Here is a 23,975-nt window from a genome sequence, read left to right as displayed (position 1 = left end):
GCCAGACTCATCGAGAAAAAAAGGGAGAAGAATCAAATCAAGAGAATTAGAAATGAAAATGGAGAAATCACAAGAGCTAACAAAGAAATATAAAGGATCATTCAGTTCAGTTCAGTCGCTCAGTTGTGTCCAACTCTTTGCGACCCCATGAATCGCAGCACGCCAGGCTTCCCTGTCCATCACCAACTTCCGGAGTTCACTCAGACTCACGTCTATCGAGTCAGTGATGCCATCCAGCCATCTCATCCTCTGTCGTCCCCTTCTCCTCCTACCCCTAATCCCTCCCAGCATCAGAGTCTTTTCCAATGAGTCAACACTTCGCATGAGGTGGCCAAAGTACTGGAGTTTCAGCTTTAGCATCATTCCTTCTAAAGAAATCCCAGGGTTGATCTCCTTCAAAATGGACTGGTTGGATCTCTTTGCAGTCCAAGACACTCTCAAGAGTGTTCTCCACCACCACAGTTCAAAAGCATCAATTCTTCAGCTCTCAGCCTTCTTCACAGTCCAACTCTAACATTCATACATGACCACAGGAAAAACCATAGCCTTGACTAGACAGACCTTTGTTGGCAAAGTAATGTCTCTGCTTTCCCTGTCTAGGTTGGTCATAACTTTTCTTCCAAGGAGTAAGTGTCTTTTAATTTCATGGCTGCAGTCACCATCTGCAGTGATTTTGGAGCCCCCAAAAATAAAGTCTGACACTGTTTCCACTGTTTTCCCATCTATTTCCTATGAAGTGATGGGACTGGATGCCATGATCCTCATTTTCTGAATGTTGAGCTTTAAGCCAACTCTTTCAATCTCCACTTTCATAAGAGACTACTAATAGCAACTATTTGCCAATAAATTGGGAAACTTGGAAGAAATGGACAAATTCTTAGAAAAGTATAACCTTTCAAAACTAAACCAGGAAGAAGTTGTAAACCTTAAAAGACTGATCACAAGCATGGAAATAAAAACTGTAATTTAAAAGCTTAAAACGAACAAAAGGCCTGGACCAGATGGCTTCACAGGTTCATTCTACCAAAAATTTAGAGAAGAGCTAATATCTATCCTACTTAAACTCTTACAGCAAATGGCAAAGGAAGAAAAACTTCCAAATTCATTCTATGAGGCCACCATCACTCTAATACCAAAACCAGACAAAGATGCCACAAAAAAAAAAAGAGAAAACTACAGGTCAATATCACCGATGAACACAGATGCAAAAATCCTCAACAAAATTCTAGCAAACAGAATCCAACAACATATTAAAAAGATCATACATCATGACCAAGTGGGCTTTATCCCAGGGATACATGGATTCTTCAATATTCACAAATCAATCAATGTGATACACCACATTAATGAATTAAAAGATAAAATGCATATGATTATCTCAATATATGCAGATAAATCTTTTGACAAAATTCTACATCCATTTATGATAAAAACCTTTGAGAAAGCAGGAATAGAAGGAACAAACCTCAACATAATAAAAGCCATATATGATAAACTCACAGCAAACTTTATCCTCAATGGTGAAACACTGAAAGCATTTCCCCTAAAGCAAGGAACAAGACAAGGGTGCCCACTCTCACCACCACTATTCAACATAGTTTTGGAAGTTTTAGCCACAGCAATCAGAGCAGAAAAAGGAATAAAGTGAATCCAGATGGGAAAAGAAGAAGTAAAATTCTCACTGTTTCCAGATGACATGATCCTCTACATAGAAAACCCTAAAGACTCCACCTGAAAATTACTAGAGCTAAGCAATGAATATAGTAAAGTTGCAAGATAAAAAATTAACACACAGAAATCCCTTGCATTCCTATACACTAACAATGAGAAAACAGAAAAAGAAATTAAGGAAACAATTCCATTCACCACTGCAATTAAAATAATAAAATACTTAGGAATAGATTCATCTAAAGAAACAAAATACCTATATATAGAAAACGATAAAACACTGATGAAAGAAATCAATGAGGACACAAATAGATGGAGAAATATACCATGATCATGGACCAGAAGAATCAATATAGTGAAAATGAGTATACCACTCAAAGCAATCTATAGATTCAATGCAATCCCTATCAAGCTACCAACGGTATTTTTTCACAGAGCTAGAACAAATAATTTTACAATTTGTTTGGAATTACATAAAACCTCGAAGAGCCAAAGCAATCTCGAAGAAGAAGAATGTAACAGGAGGAATCAACCTGCCTGACTTCAGGCTCTACTACAAATCCACAGTCATCAAGAGAGTATGGTCCTGGCACAAAGACAGAAATATAGATCAATGGAACAAAACATAAAGCCCAGAGATACATCCACACACCTATGGACACTTTATTTTTGACAAAGGAGGCAAGAATATACCATGGAGAAATGACAATCTCTTTATCAAGTGGTGCTGGGAAAACTGGTCAACCACTTTAAAAAAAAAATGAAACTAGAACAGTTTCTAACACCATACACAAAAATAAACTCAAAGTGGACTAAAGATCTAAATATAGGACCAGAAACTGTAAAACTTCTAGAGGAGAACATAGGCAAAACTCTCTCTGACATAAATCACAACATGATCCTCTATGACCCACCTCCCAGAGTAATGGAAATAAAAGCAAAAATAAACAAATGGGACCTAATTAAAATTAAAAGCTTCTGCACAACAAAGGAAACTATAAACAAGGTGAAAAGACAGCCTTCAGAATGGGAGAAAATAATAGCAAATGAAGCAACTGACAAAGAATTAATCTCAAAAATATACAAGCAGGTCATGCAGCTTAATATCAGAGAAATAAACGACCCAATCAAAAAATGGGCCAAAGAACTAAACAGACATTTCTCCAAAGAAGACATAGAGATGTCTACCAAACACATGAAAAGATGCTTAACATCACTCATTATCAGAGAAATGCAAATCAAAGCCACAATGAGGTACCCTCTTACGCTAGTCAGAATGGCTGCTATCCAAAAGTCTACAAACAATAAATGCTGGAGAAGGTGCAGAGAAAAGGGAACCCTCTTCTTCTCTTGGTGGGAATGCAAACTAGTATATCCACTATGGAGAACAGTGTGGAGATTCCTTAAAAAAAAAAAAAAAAAAAAAAACTAGTAATACAACTTCCATACAACACAGCAATCCCACTGCTGGGCATACACACCAAGGAAACCAGAATTGAAAGAGACATGTGTACCCCAGTGTTCATCACAACACTGTTTACAATAGCTAGGACATGGAAGCAACCTAGATATCCATTGGCAGATGAATGGATGAGAAAGCTGTGGTAGGTATACACAATGGAATATTACTCAGCTATTGAAAAGAATGCATTCGAATCAGTTCTAATGAGGTGGATGAAACTGGAGCCTATTATACAGAGTGAAGTAAGTCAGAAAGAAAAGCACCAATACAGTGTATTAACGGATATATATATGGAATTTAGAAAAATGGTGATGATGACCCTATATGCTAAACAGCAAAAGAGACACAGAGATAAAGAATAGACTTTTGCACTCTGTGGGAGAAGGCGAGGGTGGGATGATTTGAGAGAATAGCATTGAAACATATATATTACCATATGCGAAATAGATGTCCAGTCCAGATTGATGCATGAGAGAGGGTGCTTGGTGCTGGTGCAGTGGGATGACCCTGAGGGATGGGATAGGTAGGGAGGTGTTGGGTGGTTCAGGATGGGGTACACATGTATATCCATGGGTGATTCATGTCAGTGTATGGCAAAAACCACTATAATATTATAAAATAATTAGCCTCCAATTAAAATAAATAATTTAAAAAAAAGAATTGTATACTAACTTTTATAAGAATGAGCTACATTGTTTTCCAAAGCAGTGTATCATTTTACATTCCTACTAACAAGGTTTAAACAATCAAATTTCTTCACATTCTTACCAAAATTTGCTAGTGTCATTATTTTTATTTTAGCTTTTCTTGTAGGTATACATTGATATCAACTTGTGATTTAATTTGAACTTCTCTGATGGCTAATAATATTGAACATTTTTCCTATGCTTTTCACCTGGTTATCCTCTTTGATGAAATAAATGTTCATGCCTTTTGTGCACTTTCTAATTTTTCTTGACAAATCCGTTGTGGTTTTATTATTGCTTTGTTAAGTTTTGAGAGTTACTTATATAGAAATATTAGACTTTTATTATATAAGTGATTTGCAAATATTTTCTCCTCATTTCTAGCACGTCTTTTCACCATCCTCACAGTTTCTTTCACAGAGAAAAAATTTTAATTTTGATGAACCATGATTTTTAACATCTTCCTATTATGGGTCATGCTTTTAGTGTTGAATATTAAAACTTTTTGTCGAGCCCTAGATCATGAAGATATTCTATAGTTTTACTAAAAATTTTACAGTTTTATGTTTTTTTTTTTTTATATTTAAGTCAAAGATCCATTCTGAGTTAATGTTTTAAATAAGTAAGGTGTGAGTTTAAGATTGGGTTTTGTTTTATTTGCTATTGATATTCAGTTGTTCCAGTATCATTTGTTGAAAAGACTACTCTTCCTTCATTGAATTTTATTTTGTACCCTTGTCAAAAGTCAGTTGACAATATGCATTTATTTTTATGTCTATTCTTCTGCCAATACCACACTATTTTAATTAATATATAGTAAACATTTCATTGGAGAAGGCAATGGCACCCCACTCCAGTACTCTTGCCTGGAAAATCCCATGGACAGAGAAGCCTGGTGGGCTGCAGTCCATGGGGTTGCTGGGAGTCAGGCACGACTGAGCGACTTCACTTTCACTTTTCACTTTCATGCATTGGAGAAGGAAATGGCAACCCACTTCAGTTTTCTTGCTTGGAGAATCCCAGGGACGGTGGAGCCTGGTGGGCTGCCGTCTCTGGGGTCGCACAGAGTCGGACACGACTGAAGTGACTTAGCAGCAGCAGCAGCAGCAGCAAACATTTAATGGCTATATAGTAAACCTTAAAATCACAAGAATGATTCTTCTTTTTAAAAATTGTTTTAGCTATTCTGGACTTGTGCATTTCCATATTAATTCTAGAATAAATTCTCTATGTCTCCAAAAAAACTTGGAATTTTAATAGGAAATTACATTAAATGTATAGATCAATTTGGAGAGAATTGATAGCTTTACTGTATTGAATGTTCCATTCCATGAACATGTTGTGTTTTTTCATTTATTTATGCCTCCTTTGATTTCTTTCATCATCATTTTGTTGTTTTAAGCATAGAGAACCTGTACATATTGAGTATATACCTGAATATTTCATTTACTTTGCAACAATTATAAATAGTATTGTGCTTTTAATTTTGGTTTCCACCTGTTCATTATTAGTATATAGAATTGCAATTGATTTTTCTGTGTTGATCTTGTATCTTCCAATCTTGCTGAACTCATTAGCTTTTGAGGTTTAAGTATTTTTGTTTTTTGTTTTGTAGAGTGCAGTGGAATTTCTGTGTAATAATTATGTCATCTACACATAGAGGTGGTTTTATTCTTTTCTTTACAATTTGTGTACCTTTAATCTCTTAGCCACATTGTACTGGACGAAACTTCCTGTAAAATATCAAGAGATAAAAGCAGACACCCTTCCCATTCTTAGGGGGAAAGCATTCAGTTTTTCACCATTAAGTATACTATTAGCTCAAGAATATTTGTAGATGTTCTTTTTCAAGTTGAGCCAATTTCCCCTCTATTACTAACTGTTGACAGTTTTTATCATCAATAAGTGTTGAATTTTGCCAAATATGTCTTCTGGATACACTGCTATGATCAAATGATATTTCTTCTTTAGACTGTTGCTATGATGGATCACTTTAATTGATTTCCAAATGTTGAAGCAGTCTTGCACATCTGGAATAAAGCACACTTGGTCATGGTGTGTAATTCTTTTATACATTGTTAAATTCAGTTTACTGATATTTTATTGGGGATTTTTACATCTAAGTTCATGAGATATATTTATCTGTCATTCTTTTTAATCTTACACTGTCTTTGTATGGGTATCAACAGGATACTGGCCTCATATTTTTGTTGGGAACTGTCCATTCTTCTTTGAATTTTGGGGGGAAAATGTGTAGAATTGATATTAATTGTTCTTTAAATATTTTGTAGAAAGAACTATTTCAGCTTGGTTGAGGTTTTTTATTTTGTGGTTTTCAAGAATCCGTTCTATTTCTTCTAAGTTGTGCAATTTATGAATGCAAAGTTGTTCAGTCTTCCCTACCACCCTTTTAACAGTTAAATGATCTGTAGTGATATTTCCTGCTTTATTCCTCATATTGGTGATTTGTGTCTTTTCTATTATTTAACACTTTTGACAGAGGTTTATCAATTTTATTGATATTTTAGGAAATCCGTTTTTATTTCATTGATTTTTCTTTAATGCTTTCCTATTTTTAATTTTACTTTTATCTTTATTATTTCATTCCTTCTGTATGCTTTAGGTTTTTTGTTCTTTTTTTTTTCTAGTTTCTTAAAGAACCTAGATTAGTGATTTGAGACCTCTCTTCTTGTTTATTATAAACATTTAGTACTATGCATTTATCTCAGTATTACTTAATTGCATTCTCTATGCTTTCTTATGTTTATTTTTATTTTCACCTAGTTCTAAGTATTTATATTTTTAATTTCCCTAGAGAGAATTTATGCTCTTGATCTGTAGTGCTAGAGAAGACTCTTGAGAGTCCTTGGACAGCAAGGAAATCAAACCAGTCAATCCTATAGGAAATCAACCCTGAATATTCATTGGAAGGACTGATGCTGAAGCTCCAATACTTTGGCCATCTGCTGACTCGTTGAAAAAGACCCTGATGCTGGGAAAGATTGAGGGCAGAAGGAGAGAGGGGAAACAGAGGATGAGATGGTCGGATGGCATCATTGACTCAAAGACATGAGCTTGAGCAAACTCCAGAAGATAGTGAAGGACAGGGAAGCCTGGTGTGCTGCATTCCATGGAGTCGCAGAGTCAGACACAACTTAGTGACTAAACAACAGAGTTTCTCTTTTACTAATGGATTATGTGGTAATGTATTGTTTAATTTTCAAGTATTTGGAAATTTTCCTGTTGTCTTTCTGTTATTGACTTTTAATTTAATTTCATTATGGTCAGAGAACATAAATGTATCATTTCAATTCTTTTACATTTGTTAAGGTTTGTTTTTTGGCCCCGGATACAGTCTGTATACTGATTGTTTAGTAGAGGCTTGGAAAAATGTTTTATCTAATGTTTTTGGGTGGAGTGCTCAATATATACCAATTAGATGCTGTTAATGGATTGTACTGTTTAGATCTATATCCTTGATGATTCTTTTTTCTAGCAGTTCTATCAGGTGCTAGGAGGGACACATTGGAATCCCCAACTATACCTGTGGGTTGGCCTCTCCTCCCCGCAACTCTATCAGTTTTTGCTTCATGTATTTATTTTGAGGTTCTGTTGTTTGATGAATAGACATTTAGGATCATTATGTCTTCCTGGTGGATTTATCCTTTTGTCACTATCTAATGTCTCCTGTCTCTTGTAATTTTTTATTCTGAGGTCTACTTTATTGGATGTTAATGACTAATTCCAGCTTTTTAAAAATAACCTTTGCATGGTATACCTTTTCCTACACTTTTACTTTCCATCAACTCATGTCATTGAATTTGAAGTGAGTCTCATATTAACAGCATATAATTGGGTCATTTTTAAAACCTGTTCTGCCAATCTCTGTCTTTTATTCAGACCATTTACGTTTTCTGTTATCATGGATATGTGAGAGCTTAAGTCTGCCATTTTATTATTTGTTTTCTTTTTGTTACCTCTGGCTGTCTGTGTATGGTCAAGCCACTCAAGATGTTCTCTTGTTGTCTGTAATTCCCTGCTCAACCAGTGCTTGCTTCATCCACACCCTACCCACATTACTGGCCTCCCTATACATATGCTCCAGGCCCCAGCTAGTGATCATCTTACCAAAAGTGCTGTGAGAAACATGCTCCTCTGCTAGTTTCCCCAGTAACTGATAAGCCAATATGACACCAATTCTTCCTATAACTGGTAATTCCTCCAAAGAATTCCACCACGACATGCCTGCGGTCTCCACACACGGTGAGGTGTCACTCCAAGACCTTCCTTCAGACATGTAAGATCCCCTATCCATTAAACTATTGATATCTCTGTTGCTGACTCTTTCTTTGGTTTTGAATCTGGCCAAGTACAGGCCTTGTAGACCTGTGGAGTGCAGCCCAACACTATCATTCCTGTTTCTCTTTTCTTCCCTTTTTTATTACTCGAATATTAAAAAAAATTATTTTAATTGGAGGTTAATTACTTTACAATATTGTGGTGGGTTTTGCCATGATGATTCTATCTTAAATTATTTATAGTGTTTCTGAGTGTATAACTTTATATAGTTTTCATAGAGGTTACTCTGTGTAATGCAATATGCATATGTGACTTATAATCCACTGGTTTCAACATTTTAGCACTTTGAAGTGTGAAAATTGTATTTCCATTGAGCCTCCTTTACTTTCCCCATATTTAAAATATCATTGTCTTGAATATTTGCTGATATTATCAAGATAATTTTGCTCTATTTATAAAATTCAAGAAGAAAAAATAATCTATGCTATGCATGTATACCTTTAGAACTTTAAGATACATATCATTCACTATATCCACATATCATTCACTAAGATACCATATAATTCATTCATTCAAAGTGTACAATTCAATACTTTTTAGTACAACAGGGTTGTGTGACAACCATCACAATCAATTTTAGAATATTTTTGTTCCTCTAGAAGGAAACCTTGTACTCATTACTGGTCACTCTCCATCCCTCAAAACTCCCTCCACCTCTACCAAACCCAGGAGTCACCAATATATTCATTCGCTATCTCCATAGATTTGCTTTTCTGGACATTTCACATAAAAGGAATCATACCATCTGTAGCTTTTTTTTCCTGATTTTTTTCTGCTTAATAAACAGTCATACCTTTGAGGTTTATTGAGCTTCACTTTGTTGTGTTTCACAGATATTGCTTTTTTTTTTTTTTTCTTTTTTACAAATTGAAGTCTTGTGGCATCTCTGCATTGAGCAAGCCTATCAGTACCATTTTCTACAGCATTTGCTCACTTTGTGTTTCTGTATCACATTTTGGTATTTCTCTCAACATTTCAAACTTTCTCATTATTACTGTATTTGTTATGGTGATCTGTGATAAAATTTTGATATTACTATTGCACAAAGATTACAATTCACTGAAGGCTATATAAAGGTTAGCATATTTTAGCAATAAACTATTTTAAAATTATGGTAAGTATTTTTTTAAACATAATGCTATTGCACATTTAAGACTAGAGTATAAACCTAACTTTTATATGCACTGGGGAACCAAAAAAAAATCATGTGACTTCCTTTTATTGCAATATTCAGTTTATTGTGATAGTCTGAAATTAAACTTGTAGCATCTGTGAGGTAGGCCTGTACTATTTTCAAGGTTTATTCATATTGTAGCATGTATCATTACTTCATTATTTTCTATTTCTGAGCAATATTCCATTGTATGAATATAGTACATTTTACTTATGTATCAGTCAGTGGACATTTGGGTTTTCTCTACTTGCTGGCGATAATGTACAATGTTGTTGTAAATATTCACATACAAGACTTTGTGTAGATGTATGTTTTTATTTTTCTTTGATATATATCTAGAAGTGGAATTGTTAAGTCATATCAGGTCATTAGTTCATTTTTAAATTATTTGTCTTTTATTACTGATTCTGTTACAAGTTCTTTTTATAATCTGGATAAAAGTCTTTTATGAGGTATATGATTTGCAAATATTTTCTCTCATTTTGTGGGTTGCCTAATCACTTTCTTAATAATACCATTCACAGTACAAAATATTTTAATATTGATGAATCTAATTTATCTGTTCTTCCTTTGTTATTTGTTTGTTTGTGTATGTGTGTGTGTGTCACATCTAAGAAACCATTGCCTAACCCAGGGTCACAAATGCTTACTCCTATGTTTTATTCTAAGAGTACTATTGTTTTATCTCTCACATTGTATATGATCCATTTTGAGTTAATTTTTGTGTATGGTGTGAAGAAGTCTAATTCACTTGCATGTGGATAACCACTCTTTCTAATGCCATTTGTTTAAAAAACTTTTTTTCCTACTGATCTTTTTTGCATGCTTGTTGAAAAATCAGTTAATTACATACATAATGGTTATTTTCTGCACTCATAAATTGATTCCATTGATCTATATGTTTATCCTTATGCCGCTCTCTGGGCTTCCCTGGTGGCTCTGATGGGAAAGAATCTGCCTGCAACATGGGAGACCTGGGTTCATTTCCTGGGTTGGAAAGAACCCCTGGAGGAGGGCATGACAGCCCACTCCAGTATTCTTGCCTGGATAATCCCCATGGACACAGGAACCTGGTGGGATACATGGGGTCGCAAAGAGTTGGACACAACTGAGAGGCTAAGCACAGCACACAGCATGCCACTGTCTTAATGTTGCTTTGTAATAAGTTTAGAAATTAGGAACTGTGAGTCTTCCAACTTTATTCTTTACTTTAGCTATACTGACTCCCTTTAATTTTTACATGAATTAAAAAATTGTATTAAATATGCAGACCAATTTGGAAGAGGATCAGGGGAGAATGGAGAGTGTCTGATAATGTGTACAAATGCTGTTTTGGAGGTGATTTAAATATTCTAAAAGTGATTCTGTTGATAGTTTCACAACTCTGTTAATATACAAATACATTGACTTGTACACTTTACTTTGGATGAATTTTATAGTATTTGAATTACATTTCAATAAAGATACTTAATTAAAACAGTAAATCTAATAATGAAATTTGGAATTTGACCATAGCAAACTTAAAATATTAAATAAGCCAAATGTTAAACCTAAAACTCATTGAAATATTCAAGTTCAATATGAAACCAAATGATAGTGTTGAAACTCAATGTGAAAGTCCTAAACTGGTTGCAATTAGTAATTGTAAGCAAAGAGCCCAATGACACAATTGAGAAATGGCAATACAGCATAGCATGAAGGCTAAAGTTCAATATTTAGTCAGCTGCTACATTTATATTAAAGTTTTCCTCAATGGTGAAAAATTGAAAGCATTTCCCCTAAAGTCAGGAACAAGACAAGAGTGCCCACTCTCACCACTACCATTCAACATAGTTTTCAAAGTTTTGGCCACAGCAGTCAGAACAGAAAAAGAAATAAAAGGAATTCATATTGGAAAAGAAGAAGTAAAACCCTCACTGTTTCAAGATGATGTGATCCTCTACATAAAAAAACCCTAAAGACTCCACCAGAAACTTGCTAGAGCTAATCAAGGAATATAGTAAAGTTTCAGGATATAAAATCAACATACAGAAACCCCTTGCATTCCTATACACTAACAATGAGAAAACAGAAAGAGAAATTAAGGAAACAATTCCATTCACCATTGCAACAAAAAGAATAAAATACTTAGGAATATATCTACCTAAAGACACAAAAGACCTATATATAGAAAATGATAAAACACTGATGAAAGAAATCAAAGAGGACACAAATAGATGGAGAAATATACCGTGTTCATGGATTGGAAGAATCAATATAGTGAAAATGAGTATACCACCCAAAGCAATCTATAGATTCAATGCAATCCCTATCAAGCTACCCACAGTATTTTTCAGAGAACTAGAACAAATAATTTCACAATTTTCATGGAAAAACAAAAAATCTCAAATAGCCAAAGCAATCTTGAGAAAGAAGAATGGAACTGAAGGAATCAGCCTGCCTGCCTGTCTCTACTACAAAGCCACAGTCATCAAGACAGTATGGTACTGGCACAAAGAAAGAAATATAGATTAATGGAACAAAACAGAAAGTCCAAAGATAAATCCATGCACCTATGGACACCTTATCTTTGACAAAAGAGGCAAGAATATACAATGGAGAAAAGACAATCTCTTCAGCAAGTGGTTCTGAGAAAACTGGTCAACCACATGTAAAAGAATGAAACTAGATAACTTTCAAACACCATACACAAAAGTAAACTCAAAGTAGATTAAAGATCTAAATGTAAGACAAAAAAACTGTAAAACTCCTAGAGGAAAACATAGGCAAAACACTCTCCCACATAAATCACAGCAGGATCCTCTATGACCCACCTCCCAGAATATTGGAAATAAAAGCAAAAATAAACAAATGGGACCTAATTAAAACTAAAACCTTCTGCACAACAAAGGAAACTATAAGCAAGGTGAAAAGACAGCCTTCAGAATGGGAGAAAATAATAGCAAACGAAGTAATGGACAAATAATTAATCTCAAAAATATGCAATCAACTTCTGCAGCTCAATTCCAGAAAAACAAACAACCCAATCAAAAAGTGGCCAAAGAACTAAACAGACATTTCTCCAAAGAAGACATGCAGTTGGGTAACAAACACATGAAAGATGCTCAACATCACTCATTATCAGAGAAATGCAAATCAAAACCACAATGCGGTACCATTTCACGCCAGTGAGAATGGCTGTGATCCAAAAGTTTATAAGCAATAAATGCTGGAGAAGGTGTGGAGAAAAGGGAATTCTCTTACACTGTTGGTGGGAATGCAAACTAGTATAGCCATTATGGAGAACAGTGTGGAGATTCCTTAAAAAGCTGGAAATAGAACTGCTATATGACCCAGCAATCCCACTGCTGGGCATACACACCAAGGCACCCAGAATTGAAATAGACACGTGTACCCCAATGTTCATCTCTGTTTGTAATAGCCAGGACATGGAAGCAACCTAGATGTCCATCAGCAGACGAATGGATAAGAGATCTGTGGTACATATACACAATGGAATATTACTCAGCCATTAAAAAGAATACATTTGAATCAGTTCTAATGGGGTGGATGAAACTGGAGCCTATTATACAGAGTGAAGTAAGCCAGAAAGAAAAACACCAATACAGTATGCTGCTGCTGCTGCTGCTGCTAAGTCGCTTCAGTCATGTCCGACTCTGTCCGACCCCATAGACGGCAGCCCACCAGGCTCCACCATCCCAATACAGTATACTAACACATATATATACATGGAATTTAGAAAGATGGTGACAGTAACCCTGTATGCGAGACAGCAAAAGAGACACAGATGTATAGAACAGTCTTTTGGACTCTGTGGGAGAGGGAGAGGGCAGGATGATTTGGGAGAATGGCATTGAAACGTATAATATCATATGTGAAACGAATTGCCATTCCAGGTTCGATGCATGATACAGGGTGCTTGGGCCTGATGCACTGGGATGACCCAGAGGGATGGTATGGGGAGGGAGGTGGGACGGGGGTTCAAGATGGGGAACACATGTACATCCATGGTGGATTCATGTCAATGTATGGCAAAACCAATACAATATTGTAAACTAAAAAAATAATAATAATTAATTAATTTAAAAAGAAAAAGAAAAAAGAAATAAAGTTTTGTAATATGCATAAACATTGTTTTTTTTTTTTTTTTTTTGGTGTAACTTTTGTTTACCAGATATAAATTTATTCAAGGATTCAACATCAACAGATTCATCCATTTTGGTACTCATTGAAAATGAGCAGATATTTTCATGCTCATTGTAATAAAGCAATTGTAATGGAAATTCAGTTTAGTAAAATCAGAACTCTTTTTATATTTAAAATTTTAATTTAAATATTTTTTATGGCAAAACCAATACAATATTGTAAAGTAATTAACCTCCAATTAAATTTTTAATTGAAACGTTGAAGTGAGTTAGCAACAACAAAAAAACAGAATTAAGTTAAAATATTATGATTTTAATTTTTCATATGTCAGTGAAATTATGTGGTATATGTATGTTCATCATATGTTGCCAGTCTTAACTAGTCCACAAGGTATGCAAGAAAACTGAACTATTTCACACCTGCCCTTGCTTGCCTAAAATAGTAGCTGATAAAGATCATATTTTCTGTTTTAACTGGGCGCTTATATAGTCCTCCTCAATTCCAGCAAGTTACTTTGTAGGGGTTTACCTGGTTATACTCAAGGCGGAGTCTCACGTCTATCTAGTCAAGCAAGAAAAAAGAAACTCCCCATTCAGCACTGCCTGAAAAATACATAGTTCAATGTTCATTGAATATCGTCCAATCATATAAAAACCCCAGGCATCTGCACTGACCTCTGGCAACAATTCAAGTGCTTCTAATAGAGGAATGTTTCTCAAAGTGTGGACACAGTACCACAGGTAGTCCACAAGAAAATTTGGGGGAATACATTGGCAAGTATTCTAATACTTATTTAAGTGTGCTATGAAAAATAAATAATTAGCATGTCAGTATTGTACCAAGTATTACTTGTTTAAGATAATTAAAAATATGTAGAATTATTAGTAATTATTTACTTAGAATACCATCTCTCTTGTATTGTCTTTACCTCCCTTTGCTTCTTACTCTGATGCCTTATTTTGCACATTATCACATCTCAGATTATATTGTAGTTTTTGTAGGCACACCTATCTCTATAATAGATTGGAAATTCCTTAAGGACAGAGCAAAATCTTTGTATCCTCAGTGCCCCTCAGTGCCTAATGCAATGGCTAGGCCCTGGGAAGTACTCAGTTAATATTTGTGGAATGAATGAATGTGGATTAGAGCTGTGGTCAGGATAATTACATTCTATAAGCATTGGTCTAGCAGCTATTTCACAGTTGGGGCTAAGGTAGCACTGTGTCTCAAAGAGAACTGGAAATTTAAAACTGCAAGACAGGAAACCAAACATAATTAATTCTCTATCAAATTAATTACATTAGAAAAATTTTTATGCTGAGTTTTCTTATAATGATGAATTTCTGAATTAAGATTCAAAAGCAGAACTACTGGATTAAAATAAAGGTTGAAAGAACTGAAATGTAAATAAAAGAGAACAGGCTCCAGAGTCAAGCTTATATGAGTTTGAATTCTGGCAATTCAACAATTGCTAACTGTATCACGTGTAAACTGAGGACCAGAGATAATTCATATAAAGCCTAATAGTACCTGACACATATACAAACTCTTCCTGGTGGCTCAGTGGTAAAGAATCCACCTTCCAATGCAGGAGTTGGGGGTTCTATCCCTGGATCTGGAAGATGCCCCAGAGTAGGAAATGGCAATCCATTCTAGTACTCTCACCTGGGAAATCCCATGAACAGAGGAGTCTGGTGGGCTGTAGTCCATAGGGTTGAAAAAAAGTTGGACATGACTTAGTGACTAAACAACACCTGGCACATAGTAAGCTTCCAATAAATAGTAGCTGGCATTATTAATTTTATCTAGAGAAAACTATGGAGAAGGTGATGGCACCCCACTCCAGTACTCTTGCCTGGAAAATCCCGTGGACGGAGGAACCTGGTAGGCTGCAGTTCATGGGGTCACGAAGAGTCGGACATGACTGAGTGACTTCACTTTTACTTTTCACTTCATGCATTGGAGAAGGAAATGGCAACTCACTCCAGTGTTCTTGCCTGGAGAATCCCAGGGACGGCGGAGCCTGGTGGGCTGCCATCTCTGGGGTTGCACAGAATCGGACAGGTATGAAGCGACTTAGCAGCAGCAGAGAAAACTAGGAAATATCTTACTAATAATCTCTAAGTAGTGACTCAAGAAGGTCTGACCCAAGAGAAAAATATAAAGAAGTTCCCCCTCTCATCCTGCTCTCATTCCCACCTCAATCCCTCTCATGATAGTGTAGTGATTATTACCTTTCCAACTTATGCCAAGAAATAATCTAAAGCACAGCTGGTCTCTCTCCCTGAAGTTCCTGGTATAGATCTTCTTTATACAAGGAAATAAATCATTTTCTAATTCACACTCCTGGTGGCAAGCAAATAATTATTTATAATCAAGAAGGTTTTTCATCTAGTTTCTACCAGGTTAGACTAAATCACAACACTGTCAAACCAGGAAAGTACTTAATTAAGCAGAAGAGGTGACAATAAATCAGTGTACTTTGTTTGAAAAATTATAGGCCCAAAGTTGAAGTCGGAAACCTGATTTCTATTCTCAACTTACTTAAAAATCTTAGATGAGTTGCTTCATTGTTCTAGACCTCAGTTTCTTCACTTATAGATGATAAGTTCTATGCTGACACAACTGACTTATATTTTGGGAAAAACTAAACTGTATCCCCAATCACTCTTAAAAAAGTAAAGTCCAGAGGACTGAATAAATATTCAAATATAAAAAGTGAAACTACATAATTTCTAGACAGAAGTATAAATGGATAAGTTTATAATTTTGGCATGGTGAAGTTTTAAAAATATAGCCAATAAGTTATATAGAAAAAGTGATAAGACTACATAAAAAACTTAAATCTTTTGTTTGGAATAAACCTACCACTATAAAAAGTTCAAAAGATGAAAGAGAAAAATCAAATAGAAAAATAAAGGATACGGTCAAATATTCACACACAAAAATACAAATGGCCATCAAACATATATAAAGATGTTCTTCATTCATAGCTAAAGATATGGAAAATTAATACATTTTAAGACACTAAGTGCTGGCCAGGATAAAAGAAGTGGGCATGTGTTTGTGTTGGTGAGCTTATAAAGTAGTGCTTCTCTCCAGTGCTGATGTTTGCTACCTGTCTCTGAGGCACTTCTATTCCAATTATTATCAGAAATATGCCTCTTACAGTATTTCCACTACCTAATTTGGCATTCCAGAGCCACATTTCATTCTGGGACACTATGTGCAAATAGTGTCTGGTCTCACTATCCCATTTCTTATCACTGCCTCTGCCTTGAGAAAAGTTCAAAGTCTCCTACAGTATGGCTCTCTTTTTCTCTTCTACTCTTTGGGACATGTTCTTCCCTTTGATAAGGGACTTCCCAGGTGGCTCAATGATAAAGAATCTGCCTGCAATACAGGAAACAGGGATTTGATCCCTGGATCAGGAAGATCTCCTATAGAAGGAAATGGCAACCCACTCCAATATTCTTGTCTGGAAAATCCAATGGACAGAGGATCCTGGCAGGCTACAGTTCATGAGGTCACAAGAGAGTTGAACAAGACTTAGAGACTAAGCAACAACTTCCCTTTGATAAACAAGTTCTACAATTCCAAGAACTTAGCCAGTGTAGTTCTGAAATCATAGCCATCAGTCACTGGCTGAGGGGAAGAAACACAAAATTTGGTTAAATTCTTGAATTGAAAAAAATATATACAAATTAATATTTAAAGAAATTGTCCTGCCACAAATATTTTAAATATAAAATTAAGATGATTAAATACAATAGGATGCTACTTTAAAGGGCAAAATTTAGCATAAACTTACAAAATAATGTTTGTTTTTAAGAGCTACACAAATAATGTTTTTCACAGAATAAAACATGCCTAATGAAGCAAAATAGCATGTATTACTTTCTAAAAATCTCCAGTGTGGGCCTTATCCAGGAGAAATCAAGTGCTGAGTGACACTTACAATAAATTTAGAAGTAAACTAGAACATAAAAACAAAAGGAGACTGAGGGAGTAATTCTATTTTCCCTTTAATTTGAATCAGCAATGAATACTATACATGAAAGAGACTAAGCAAAATATAATCCAACAAATAAACTATTGGCATATTTTTTTAATATTTTCTTATTTGCATTTAGACAATTTAACACTGAAACCAACGGAAGAAACTCGAAAGATATACTTAGTTTACTTACAATAATAAATATACATGTAAGTGTAGATTTATACTATTGTCACTAAAATTATAAAAATTGAGTGTGTCCATTTGCTTGAATGGTTACTCACTTCAGTATAAGTTATAATTTCCCAGGTTTTAAGTAAATGGGAAATATGTGAAGCATGTCAGCTATTGTTTAACAAACAGAACAAAAACAGGATAGAAACAAACAAACAAAAAGGATGATTCCTTGAAAAATAAGTAATAGGGAAAACCTTGCAGTAAATGTTTTCCTCCAGGTCCTTAGAATTTAAGAACACAGACATGTATAAATAATCTCCTCAAAATGACTCTTTAAAGATTATTTCTTAATGATTCTTCTTCAGTGGATCTTATTTTCTCTATTCTTCCTTGCACTCTTTCTTAACTGACTTTTATTGAAAATAGGCTCTAATCTCAATTGGACAGCATAGGATATTTATCAACATTTTTTTTTTATTAATTCTTTTTTTGGAGAAGGGGAACACTCTGTGTGGCTTGTGGAATTTTAGTTCACTGGCCAGGGATCGAAATCGAGGCACCTAGCCTTAACCACTTGGCCACGAGGGAATTTCCTATTAATTTTTTATAAATTATTTTTATAAGGATAACCAGCATTAGTGAGCTTTCTAATGAGATGGAATAAGCTTGGAACATTAAGGTAAATTAAAATATAAAATGCCAAATTATACTTGTTTTAAACTAAAGACGTCACACACCTTGTAGAAGTGTCCCAATATACATCTTAGTAGTTTATAAGCTATGGATTAATATCTATGTTTTTGTAAGACAAGGCTGATGCCAAACTATCAGAAAATTTTTAAGATTTTAAAAGTCTCATATTTCATGCAAAAATAGATATTCAGTTCATTTCATTTGCTCAGTTGTGTCCGACTCTTTGAGACCCCATGGACTGCAGCATGCCAGGCCTCCCTGTCCATCACCAACTCACGGAGTTTACTCAAACTCATGCCCTTTGAGTTGGTGATACCATCCAACCATCTCATCCTCTGTCATCCCCTTCTCCTCCCGCCTTGAATCTTTCCCAGCATCAGGGTTTTTTTCAAATGAGTAGATATTAAGAATACCAAAACCACAATTTACAGTAGATCAGTTTAGTTCAGTCGCTCAGTCGTGTCTGACTCTTTGTGACCCCATGAATCGCAGCACACCAAGCCTCCCTGTCCATCACCAACTCCCGGAGTTCACTCAGACTCACATCCATTGAGTCAGTGATGCCATCCAGCCATCTCATCCTCTGTCGTTCCCTTCTCCTCCTGCCCCCAATCCCTCCCAGCTTCAGAGTCTTTTCCAATGAGTCAACTCTTCGCATGAAGTGGCCAAAGTATTGGAGTTTCAGCTTTAGCATCATTCCTTCCAAAGAAATCCCAGGGCTGATCTCCTTCAGAATGGACTGGTTGGATCTCCTTGCAGTCCAAGGGACTCACAAGAGTCTTCTCCAACACCACAGTTCAAAAGCATCAATTCTTCGGCGCTCAGCCTTCTTCACAGTCCAACTCTCACATCCATACATGACCACAGGAAAAACCATAGCCTTGACTAGATGGACCTTTGTTGGCAAAGTGATGTCTCTGCTTTTGAATATGCTATGTAGGTTGGACATAACTTTCTTCCAAGGAGTAAGTGTCTTTTAATTTCATGGCTGCAGTCACCATCTGCAGTGATTTTGGAGCCCAGAAAAATAAAGTCTGGTACTGTTTCCACTGTTTCCCCATCTATTTCCCATGAAGTGATGGGATCGGATGCCATGATCCTCGTTTTCTGAATGTTGAGCTTTAAGCCAACTCTTTCACTCTCCACTTTCACTTTCATCAAGAGGCTTTTTAGTTCCTCTTCACTTTCTGCCATAAAGGTGGTGTCATCTGCATATCTGAGGTTATTGATATTTCTCCCGGCAATCTTGATTCCAGCTTGTGTTTCTTCCAGTCCAGCGTTTCTCATGATGTACTCTGCATATAAGTTAAATAAACAGGGTGACAATATACAGCCTTGACATATTCCTTTTCCTATTTGGCACCAGGGTGTTGTTCCATGTCCAGTTCTAACTCTTGCTTCCTGACCTGAATACAGATTTCTCAAGAGGCAGGTCAGGTGATCTGGTATTCCCATCTCTTGAAGAATTTTCCACAGTTTCTTGTGATCCACAAAGTCAAAGGCTTTGGCATAGTCAATAAAGCCAAAATAGATGTTTTTCTGGAACTCTCTTACTGTAGATAGAATTTAGTAAATTTAAGGGAACTAGGGTTTCCCAGGTGGCTCAGAGGGTAAAGAATCCACTTACATTGCAGGAGATGTGGGTTTGATCCCTAGGTCAGGACGATCCACTGGAGGAGGGCATGGCAACTCACTCCAGTACTCTTGCCTGGAGAATTCCATGGACAGAGGAGCTTGGCGGGCTATGGTCCAAGGGTCACAAAGAGTCAGACACAACTTAAGTGACAGCACTAGGTGAAAAATCCACATTCCCTGGAATTACCTTAGACCAAAAAACAAAAAGTGAAAGTAGAATTTCTCTCCCCTACCTTTTCTACTTTCTTTAGGTCACTGAAAACTGACTAGAGAATTCAAGTTTAAGATCATAAAGAAAAAGTGTGACAAATTGATAAAGTAGCATTAACCTATATACACTGCCACATGTAAAACAGATAGCTAGTGGGAAGTTGCTATATAATATAACACTTAGGTAACTTAGCCTGGTGCTCTGTGAAGACCTAGAGGGGTGGGATGGTGGGGGTGGGAGGAAGGCTCAAGAGCGAGGGGATATATGTATACTTATGGCTGATTCACATTGTTGTATGGCAGAAACCAACACAATATTGTAAAGCAATCATCCAATTAAAATAAATTAAAAAGTTATATTATTAAAAAATAAAATTATATGATTTATATTTTTAAAAAGACTATAGATGAAATAAGAATCCATTGATAATCATAAATAAACATAAGAAAGGTATCTGAAGCAGGCTGATAGCCAGAGTTTCTTCTTGAATTTTGAAGAAACTGGAATTGAACAAAATCTTTATTTATCAAATATGCGTTATAGTTTGGGCTTCCCTGATAGCTCAGTTGGTAAAGAATCCACCTGCAATGCAGGAGACCCCAGTTCAATTCCTGGGTCAGGAAGATCCACTGGAAAAGGGATAGGCTACCCACTCCAGTATTCTTGGGCTCCCTTGTAGCTCAGTTGGTAAAGAATCTGCCTGCAATGTGAGAGACATGGGTTTGATCCCTGGACTGGGAAGATCCCCCAGAGAAGGGAAAGGCTACCCACTCCAGTATTTTGGCCTGAAGAATTCCATGGACTTCATAGTTACTAACATTTCTGCATAAACTACATAATTATTAATATCACAACCACAGATACATTTTTTAGTACACAACCAAACATACCTACTGTGCATTTGATAGATGATCTTGGGCATGTCATTTAACTCCTTGGATTAGAATTTATTCATCTGTATTCCAAAGTGATTAAACTAGAAATCTCCAACAGCCTCCTTTAAGCTTTAAGGTCTGAGAGCCTAAAAATAACATTCCCTCAAATAATCACTTTGAAAATAGTATAAATTTTGCAATAAAAACATAAAACTGTTTTATATTCCTTTATTTTCCCTAGAAAGCAGCTCCATTACTTTTACCATTGGAAACCTACTTTCCAGATCCTTCATATCAGGGATCACTCATTAATTCACTATTTTATTAGTCTCTGGCCTACAGTGAATAAACATAAGTTATGGGAAGATTTCACTTTTGCTAAGTGAAATCTTAGCAAATTACTCAGATCAATTTTATAGAAGTCTCAAAAATAAGTGTATTTATGTATTTTGGCTCACTGTAGATTTACCATTTATTTTGCCCTCTGAAAATACCAACTGACAATGCATGTAAAACACAAATTTTAATTACATAATGTTAATTACATAATCTCCTCATTATTTGCTACCATAACGATAATTCTAATTTTTTTCAATTTTTAGAAATATAATACATATTAGAATAGCAATGGATGAGGCCGAAGTTAAAGATAATTTAATATGGAAAAAGATAGTTATTACTAATCAAACAGTATTTTTGAGATCCCATTGAATGCAAAGAAGTATTTGGATAAATACTTTTAATAATGCAACATATATATCATTGTCATTAATAATAAACAAATGAAGGTTGATTGCTGGACAATTCTCCACAGGACTCTCTAATTTCCCCTGGGTATTAAGCATGCCTACTGTATTTCTGCTGTACAGCAAAGTAAATCAGCTATATGTATACATATATTCCCTTGTTTTTGGATTTCCTTCACATTTAGGTCACCACAGAGCACTGAGTAGAGTTCCTTGTGCTACATAGATTTTTATTAGTTATCTATCATTTTCTTCTCAAGTGCACAGAGAACACTCTTATCATAAATAACTAATTTAAAAAGAGAAATAAGCAAATGTATTTTTAAAAATGAGCCAATAAAATTCTTACTTTGACAATTATCTAAACATAAAAATTTTACTTAGGGCTTCCCTGATGGCTCAGTTGGTAACAAATCTGCCTGCAATGCAGGAGACTCTGGTTCAATTTCTGGGTCGGGAAGATCCTCTGGAAAAGGGATAGACTACCTACTCCAGTATTGTTGGGCTTCCCTTGTGACTCAACTAGTAAAGAATCCACCTGCAGTGCAGGAGACCTGGGTTCAATCCCTGGGTTGGGAAGACTCCCTGGATGGAAAGGCTATCCACTCCAGTATTCTGGCCTGGAGAATTTCATGGGGTCATGAAGAGTTGGACATGACTGAGCAACTTTCCCTTAAAAAAAAAAATTACTTAAAGAACAATCTCTCAATTTTAGAAAAATAGTTTTAAAGTTAGGGAATTCTTCAGGAGATATATATATATATATATATATATATATATATATATAGTGAGAGAGAGAGAGAGTGCAGAGTGCTTACAAAATATTTATGCAAGGAAAAATAAGTATATACAATTTTAAGTCAATATGAAGTTGTATGATAGTGGTTGGTGGAAAATATCAAAGCTTGCTTGAGTCATATGAGTGATACAATTTAAAGTCTATAGTTTAACAAGAAGGTAGAATCTTTTAGGACTGAAAAGATTGGAGAAGACTTTTGTCAAAGAAGTGGTAATTTTACTTGGGTCTGAACTACTTGATAGACATTTGATAAGCAAAGGTATAAGAGAATAGGACTTCAATCGGAGGTAATAATATAGCAAAGGAAAAAAGCCTTGGACAGATTGGTTTCTACAAAAGACTATCATAGTTAATGATTGAAAAGAAGAACATGAGGGTGGTGTTCAGAAATTAGAGAAATATTTCAACCTTAGAAAATTTTCTTATGCATGACTATTTTTTCAATCAGATAAGATACAAACCACAGATGCAACAGGTTAGACCAGAAGAAAGGGAAATTGACCAAAAAGAAAAATTGCTGACAAACTTAAGAGGAATCTTAGAGTCCACTGACCTGCACATTTTTCTTTGCCTTCAAACTAAGCCTTGCCTCCCAAGATTCCTCATGATCATTTGTTTCAATTCACTTGGACTAGGCATTCTGTTCCCCAAACAAGCACACAGTTTTCCTGCCTCTGCATTTGCTGTAACAGTTTATCAAATAGTTCAGAGCCAAGTCAAATACTACCTCCTCAACAAAAAAACTTCTCCAATGATCTCAGTCCTAAATGATAGTTTTCTTCTGTTTTATTATTAAATTTAGATTGTACCACTCACATGATACAAGCAACTTTTTGATTTATAAATATATGTGCATCTGCTTGCTTTATCCTAAATTTTTAAGGGCAGAAACCGTGATGCAACTTTGCATACCTCAGAGTTTCATAGGCTAGTCCATAAATACAAAATCCAACTCACAAAATAATGCTAAATGCAAATTTGTTGAATGTGTTCCAGTGTTGACACATTTTTTACTCCTTTCATGCTTCTTCTTATCCTTATGAAGCAATCCTTATACTGAATCCAAATTTTGTGTTACATTCTAACTTTTGGTAAATACAATGATTGAAACATATCTAGGTTCACCCAAAAATGTCTTCACCAAAAAACACTGCAATATTGTAAAGTAATTATCCTCCAATTTAAATAAAATTTTTTTTAAAAAAGAAAAAGAACAAAAGAGGCATCTAGAGAATCTAGGGATGATCCCAATAACTGTGGGGAAAGGAAAAATTTAAATGTCTCTCTGATTTACCTACTTGAATCAGAACACATTGAGGTTGGAGGAGAGAAACTGAGCTGCAGTCA

This window comes from Bos grunniens, chromosome X, assembly GCF_055505025.1.
Source record: "Bos grunniens cultivar Pamir isolate PY7600 chromosome X, Bosgru_T2T1.0, whole genome shotgun sequence".
In the NCBI taxonomy this organism is placed as follows: Eukaryota; Metazoa; Chordata; class Mammalia; order Artiodactyla; family Bovidae; genus Bos; species Bos grunniens.
Note: the sequence above shows the minus strand (reverse complement) of the source record.